The following is an 8,637-nucleotide window of genomic DNA, read 5'->3' on the forward strand; positions in this document are numbered from 1 at the left end:
CTGACCCTGGTGCCAGAGGGGGTACAGCTGACCCTGGTGCCAGAGGGGTACCTGACCCTGGTGCCAGAGGGGTACAGCTGACCCTGGGGGGGTACACAGCTGACCCTGGTGCCAGAGGGGGTACAGCTGACCCTGGTGCCAGAGGGGGTACAGCTGACCCTGGTGCCAGAGGGGGTACAGCTGACCCTGGTGCCAGAGGGGGTACAGCTGACCCTGGTGCCAGAGGGGGTACAGCTGACCCTGGGTACAGCTGACCCTGGTGCCAGAGGGGGTACAGCTGACCCTGGTGCCAGAGGGGGTACACAGCTGGAGGTTGAATGTTTGAAGGGGTACTGGACTATTATAAAAAGTTTGGAAACCACTGGTTTACACCATTCAGATCATGTATGGAAAATGGTGTGAGATTTGTTTGCAACCACAACAAAGATTTCATTCAATGATGATTAAATGCATTTGTCTCAATTTGTCAGATTTGAAGTTAATCTTCCCATCTTGTTCATCTGAGAGCAAATGAAAACATGTCCTAATTAGTCTGGTGGTGGGCTGTGTTCATCTGAGAGCTGTCCTAATTAGTCTGGTGGTGGGCTGTGTTCATCTGAGAGCTGTCCTAATTAGTCTGGTGTTGGGCTGTGGGACACATTGCAGACATTCCTCCACCACAGAACATTAGTTTTAAATACTTTAAAGAATTACACCGTTGGACTTACCATCAACATTCATCTTGTCATGTACGTGTGGAGAGACAGACCAAGGCGGATGTTGAGTTCCACATATTTATTATAAAGTGAAACTTAGCAAAATCAATCAATCAATCAATCAATCAATCAAGACTACGTGGTGCACATGCCCAAAACACAAAATAATATCCCACACCTGCAGGTGGGGAAACAACCTACCTAAATTTGATCCCCAATCAGAGGCAACGATAAACAGTTGCCTCTAATTGGGAACTATATCAGCACCCACATAGAAATATCTATACTAGATCACCCCCTAGTCACTGCCTGACCTACTACACCATAGAGAACTAAGGGCTCTCTATGGTCAGGGTGTGACACATCTCTATGTTAAACAACTGTTTATGTTCAGGAATGGAGTCATTTTTTATTAAATGTGCCCTGGTATAAATGCAGTGAGCTGAAGTTACCTTCCCCTCAGCACTAGAACATAGTGCTCTGACCTCACCTTCCGTCAGACCTGAGCCCGTATCCACAAAGCGTCTCGGAGTAGAAAATTGGTCATAAGTGCTGAGAATAGAAGTGCTTTACTCCTACTTTAATGGGTGCAAAAGTAAAGCTATTCACGAAGCCTCTTTAGTCATAAGACTCTCAGCTAGTCGACAGTTATTTAGGATAACCCCATGAGCGACACTAACCTGTATCATGTTATTTCAAGTTATCCGTTTGGAACGCAACAAATACATTGTTAAAAAAAATGTCTAATTTGGACAGGCCTATCAACTTGAAGGCATCTACAGTAGTGCTTATGTTAACTTTGATTGTGTTCGATGAAAATTATAGACCTTTCGAAACAGCGGAACATTGCAAGTTTTGATTTATTTTACCTTTATTTAACTAGGCACGTCAGTTAAGAACACATTCTTATTTTCAATGACGGCCTAGGAACAGTGGGTTAACTGCATGTTCAGGGGCAGAACGACAGATTTGTACCTTGTCAGCTCGGGGATTTGAACTTGCAACCTTCCGGTTACTAGTCCACCGCTCTAACCACTAGGCTACCTGCCACCTCTACTCTCTAACCACTAGGCTACCTCCCACCTCTACACTCTAACCACTAGGCTACCTGCCACCTCTACACTCTAACCACTAGGCTACCTGCCACCTCTACACTCTAACCACTAGGCTACCTGCCACCTCTACACTCTAACCACTAGGCTACCTGCCACCTCTACACTCTAACCACTAGGCTACCCTGCCGCCCCAAAGTGACTTGATGCCTACTGTGGCAAAGCGATTTAGAGTTGTTAAACGGTAGTAACGACGAGTGTGTTGATATAACGGTAATTCTGTCAAAATTTTGCTTTTAACAACCATCAGAATTGACTTATTATGTGGCAAATATTTAGAGTTGTTAAAAGGTGGTAACGACAAGTGTGTTGATATAACGGTAATTCTGTCAAAATTTTGCTTTTAACAACCATCAAAGTGATTATTATAAAATAATATTTAAACATCTTACCATTACAACATCCTACCATTACAACATCTTACCATTACAACATCCTACCATTACAACATCTTACCATTACAACATCCTACCATTACAACATCCTACCATTACAACATCTTACCATTACAACATCCTACCATTACAACATCCTACCATTACAATGTTTCAACATTCACTGTCGTTGTCTGAAGCGTGTATATTATATTATAAAGTATACAGTATATTATAAACTGGGTGGTTCGAGCCCTGAATGCTGATTTGGCTGAAAGCCGTGGTATATCAGATCGTATACCATGGGTATGACAAAACATATATTTTTACCTCTCTAATTACGTTGGTAACCAGTTTATATAATAGCAATAATGCACCTCGGGGGATTGTGATATATTGGCCATATACCACACCCCCACGGGCCTTATTGTGTAAATGTACGATGGAGTTCAGATCTGGCGATGGTGAATAATCAATCACGATGAGGCATCGCCATCTCTGAACTCCATCGTACATTTAAACAATAAGGCTTGTGGGGGTGTGGTATATTGATTGATTATTCACCATCATTTGCATGTCAATGAGCGTCGTCAGTCTTTCCTTTGTGGTGCCTTTAAACTGTCGTGATTACCAGCCGAGAAACTTCTAGGAGTTGATTTTACTTCTGGCTCAGAGTTTGTCCGAGCAGTGTCTTTAACATCATCCTAAAACCTACTCTGAGCTGGGAGTTTTTTTGAAACAGGACATTTACTGAGATGCTTTGTGGATACTCGCCCTGGTTTCGAATCCTATTTAAAAGTTGACATTCTTTTGGCACTATCTTTTGCCTGCCTCGAATGCCTTATGGACGGGGTTTGCAGTTTTGAACATTATATTGGGTCCGTTATGCCAGATAAGCTGAAATGTTTTCAATGATTTTAGAGATAACATGAGTAAAATGTAGGTCAACTGATATGGCACAAGACAAGGCTCATATCCTCCAAGCCTTAAATTGTTTTTAACAGAGTTTGGACTGGAGATATTCTGCCTGTTCTCTGCCAATATAATCTAACAGTCTTCTCTCCCTGTTGGCACACTTTCCTCTCCCAGTTCTGACTGGAAGAGAGCAGATGCTGTTATCCTAGCCTCAGCGACAGGTCTTAATGTTTGTGTGTGCAGGGGCATCATGTACCCCAAAAATCTGAGGTGACACAAAATATGTGAGTTTTTCTTGGTGGGTGGTCTGGAGAGGGAGTATGCCCCCCAGTCTGTGCATTTTTCAAACACCTAAAACATTTTTTTCCCCTGCAATCTAGAGCCATAATCATTATACTTTTTTTCTTCTTCTGCATATCTAAGCATACCTCTTGAGCTGTTTGTATATCCTCCTGACTGGTGGTTCTTATTTTTTAAATAAATTAAATATGCTTCTCTGCTTCTGCTGAAATCTGGTTAGAAGATTGAAAAGAATGTATTATTCAGTACATTTATCCTTTGCTTGCTTTTCCAAAGTCTACCAACCATGCCAGCAGGCATGCCAGCTGAGATGGTTAGACAAGCTAGCTACTCTAAATTGATAGCCTGAGTGTCTAGTAGTTAAGTGTCTAGTAGTATTACAGAGGGGGAAAAAGAGAGAAACAAAAAAAATGCACCACCCCAGAGACTGAAGATGTTTTTTTAAAATTCCATGTTCTTTATTTATATATATATATATATATATATATAGTATAATTTCATGGTATCCAATTGGTAATTAGTCTTGTCTCATTGCTGCAACTCCCGTACGGACTCTGGAGAGGTGAAGGTCGAGAGCCGTGCGTCCTCTGAAATACAACCCAACCAAGCTGCACTGCTTCTTGACAAAATGTCCACTTAACCCAGAAGCCAGCCGCACCAATGTGTCGGAGGAAACACCGTACACCTGGCAAACTGTCAGTGTGCATTGCACCCGGGCCACCACAGGAGTCGATGGGACAAGGACATCCCTGCCGGCCAAGCCCTCCCCTAACCCGGATGACACTGGGCCAATTGTGCCCCGCCCCATGGGTCTCCCAGTCGGGGTCGACTGTGACAGAGCCTGGATTCAAACCCAGAAAGTGTGGCAAAGCTAGCACAGCGTTGCAGTGCCTTAGACCACCCCGCCACTCGGGAGGCCCCTATATAGAGGTTCCATGTGCATAGGTTCTTCTGCAACCTGTTCAGTAATTGTTTTCCACACTGGGAAAAATGGAAAGACCACCTATGTTGCTCTATCAGTATTACAGTGAACTTACATTAGTTTTTTCAGCTGGCCCTGCGTTTCATGTTAACTCCCAAAGGTGGAGTAGCAAGACACAAGGAGACTAGCAGGCAGTCTAGCTAGCCCACCTGGTTCACGTTTCAATAGTCACTCGCTGATGTGTCATTTTAAGACCACTAGGATAATAAGAAAAGCAGATGGACACATTTGTACCAACGTCTCAGTGATATGGTTTCAATTATTTATTTATAGCAAAGAAGTAGGATTTTGAAGGTTAAAGAGGTGATTTGGAATCCGCCATGAATCCGCCATGAATCCGCCATGAATCCGCCATGGCCTAAAGAAGCCATCCAGATGTCAGCTCTTTCACTTTGTCCCAAGTAACTCAAGCCAGACGTCGTCCTCGGGTATATTATACATTTATTGTCATTGATGAGTGTTGGTTGATTTCCCTATGGATCTAAATGGACCTGTATGACTGTCTAGACACACTATTCAGCTACTGTTACTGCTTTTGAATAGTGTGTTTTTTTCTGTTCAGTGGCTGTTTATCAATTACATTCCTTATCCCTCTGTCAAACATCTATGTGTATGAAGGTCTAGAACCCTCTGCCACCTTGCCTGGGGTCAGGTTTACGTACGTGTGTCCCTCCCTACTGAGACCTTAAACAGGATGAGAGTGATGTGTAATATGAGGAGTGTGTGTTCAGGGTCCCTGGTGTTCACCAGAGTTGGGAGGGGGCGCCAGACCAGGTAGCTTAGATCCACTGACCCCTGAATGGAGCCACACCAGGCAGCTTAGATCCATTGACCCCTGAAGGGAACCTCACCAGGAAGCTTACTGTAGACCCATTGACCCCTGAAGGGAACCACACCAGGTAGCTTACTGTAGACCCATTGACCCCTGAAGGGAACCACACCAGGTAGCTTACTGTAGACCCATTGACCCCTGAAGGGAACCACACCAGGCAGCTTACTGTAGACCCATTGACCCCTGAAGGGAACCACACCAGGTAGCTTACTGTAGACCCATTGACCCCTGAAGGGAACCACACCAGGTAGCTTACTGTAGACCCATTGACCCCTGAAGGGAACCACACCAGGTAGCTTACTGTAGATCCATTGACCCCTGAAGGGAGCCACACCAGGCAGCTTACTGTAGATCCATTGACCCCTGATGGGAGCCACACCAGACAGCTTACTGTAGATCCATTGACCCCTGAAGGGAGCCGGAGAAGGCAGCTTAGATCCAAATCAAATGTTATTTATTTGTTCCATGCGCCAAATACAACAGTATCATGCTTACTTACAAGCCCTTAACTAACAATGCAGTGTTTAAAGAAAATAGAGTTAACCTCTCTGGGATATTCAGGACGGTAGCGTCCCATCCCGCCAACAGCCAGTGAAAGTGCAGGGTGCCAAATTCAAAACAACAAAAGTCTCATAATTAAAATTCCTCAAGCATACAAATATTTTACACCATTTTAAAGATACAATTCTCGTTAATCCAGCCACAGTGTCTGATTTCAAAAAGGCTTTACAGCGAAAGCACCACAAACGATTATGTTAGGTCACCACCAAGTCACGGAAAAACACAGCCATTTTTCTAGCCAAAGAGTGGAGTCACAAAAAGCAGAAATACAGATCAAATGAATCACTAACCTTTGATGATCTTCATCAGATGACACTCATAGGACTTCATGTTACACAATACATGTATGCATATTTAAATCCCAAAATCTCATTTTACATTGGCGTGTTATGTTCAGTAGTTCCAAAACATGCAGTGATTTTGCAGAGAGCCACATCAATTCACAGAAATACTCATAATAAACATTGATAAAAGATACAACTATTATACATGGAACTTTAGATAAACTTCTCCTTAATACAACCGCTGTATCAGACTTCAAAAAAGCTTGAGGGTAAAAGCAAACCATGCAATAATCTGAGTATGGCGCTCAGAGACCCAACAAGCCAAAAAGATATCTGCCATATTGTGTAGTCAACAGAAGTCAGAAATAGCATTATAAATATTCACTTACCTTTGATGATCTTGATCAGAATGCACTCCCAGGAATCCCAGTTCCACATTAAATGTTTGAGTTGTTCGATAATGTCCATCATTTATGTCCAAATAGCTACTTTTGTTAGCGCGTTTTGTAAACAAATCCAAAGTCACAAAGTGCATTCACTAGGAGCAGACGAAATGTCAAAAAGTTCCGTTACAGTTTGTAGAAACATGTCAAACGATGTATAGAATCAATCTTTAGGATGTTTTTAACATAAATCTTCAATAATGTTCCAACCGGAGAATTCCTTTGTCTTCAGAAAAGCAATGGAACAGGAGCTACCTCTCACATGACCGCACGTCACGAGCCTGTGGCACTCTGCCAGACCACTGACTCAAAGAGCCCTTATGAGCCCCTCCTTTACAGTAGAAGCCTCAAACCAGTTTCTAAAGACAGTTGACATCTAGTGGAAGTCTTAGGAAGTGCAACATGACCAATATCTCACTCTTCAATAGGGGCTGAGTTGAAAATTGACCAACTTCAGATTTCCCACTTCCTGGTTGGATTTTTTCTCAGGTTTTTGCCTGCCTTATGAGTTCTGTTATACTCACATACATCATTCAAACAGTTTTAGAAACTTCAGAGTGTGTTCTGTTCTATCCAAATATACTAATTACATGCATATTCTAGCTTTTATGGCTGAGTAGCAGGAGGTTTACTCTGGGCACCTTATTCATCCAAGCTACTCAATACTGCCCCCCAGTCACCAAGAAGTTAAGAAAATATTTGACTCCTGAAGGGACCCAGACCAGGCAGCTTAGATCCAACACCCTGTTCTCTAGGCATTCCCATCTGACCAGCGCTTGACATGAGATGAAAGAAGGAGCTTTCTTTTTCCAAGTTGGTCCAGTTGACTATGTTCACCGAAATTCACAAAATACATTATGGCCAAAAGACGGCGCTTTAGAGGCCGGTGTGCACGATACCTGAGGAGACTACGTCAGAGAGAAAACACTTCAACCATCCGTTCTATTAGCGAATGTGCAACCACTGGAGAATAAACTGGATGAGCTCCGTTAGACTATCATATCAACGTGATCTGAACTGTAAAATCCTATGTTTCAGCAATTCGTGGCTGAACAAGGACATTGTAAATATACCTCTGGTTTTTCTATACATTGGCAGGACAGAGCGGTGGTGTCGGCAGCTCAGGGGTGGGGGGTGTGTCTCCTTGTTAACAGCTGGTGTGCGATCTCTAATATTAAGGAAGTATCAACGTTCCGCTTGCCTGAGTTCGAATGCCTCATGATAAGCTGTAGACCATACTATTTACCAAGAGAGTTTACAACTATTATTTTTCATAACTGTCTATTTACCATCACAAACGAATCGCTGGCACTAAGACTGCACTCAACGAGTTGTATACGCACCCAGAGGCGGCACTCCTAGTGACCGGTGACTTTAATGCAGGCAAACTGAAATCCGTTTTACCTAATTTCTACCAGGATGTCACCTGTGAACTAGAGGTGGAAAAACTCTAAACTCTATGTGTGGTGTAAAGATCACCTTTACACCACACATAGAGATGCATACAAAGCTCTCCCTCGCTCTCCATTTGGCAAATCTGACCATAACTCTATCCTCCTGATTTTTGCTTAGAAGCAAAACCCCAAATACTAAGCTACAGGACTGTTCCACTAGCACAGACTGGAATATGTTCTGGGATTCATCCGATTGGCATTAAGAAGTTTACCACATCAGTCACCAGCTTCATTAATTAGTGCATTGACTACGTCGTCACCACAGTGACCGTACGTACAGTACATGTTGCTAGCAATACATGTAGCTCTGTCTGTCATATTGAGGTATCTAGCTATAAGTTAACCCTGATCAATCAAATGGGATATGTGTAAGCAATTATCGTAACTCCAACTGCTCTCAACTCGGTATCTTCGCTAGACAGACAAAGAGCGAGAGGAAGAACATTTGAAAGAAATTTTGAAATTGAGAGTGGGAGAGAGAGGAAGACTGAGTGAGAGAAACGGAGAAAGATAGGAGTGCAAATTTCCTTTAGACTCGAGCATTTCAACAACCCTTCTCTTCCAATTTGTTAGGAATCAGCAATACAACATTGGGTTTAATTATTTATTTACTAAATACCTAACTAGGCACACAGAATTACATATACACAGAATGAATCATACCTTGATTACAAATTACGTCATA

This window comes from Oncorhynchus gorbuscha, linkage group LG12 (assembly GCF_021184085.1).
Source record: "Oncorhynchus gorbuscha isolate QuinsamMale2020 ecotype Even-year linkage group LG12, OgorEven_v1.0, whole genome shotgun sequence".
Classification (NCBI taxonomy): domain Eukaryota; kingdom Metazoa; phylum Chordata; class Actinopteri; order Salmoniformes; family Salmonidae; genus Oncorhynchus; species Oncorhynchus gorbuscha.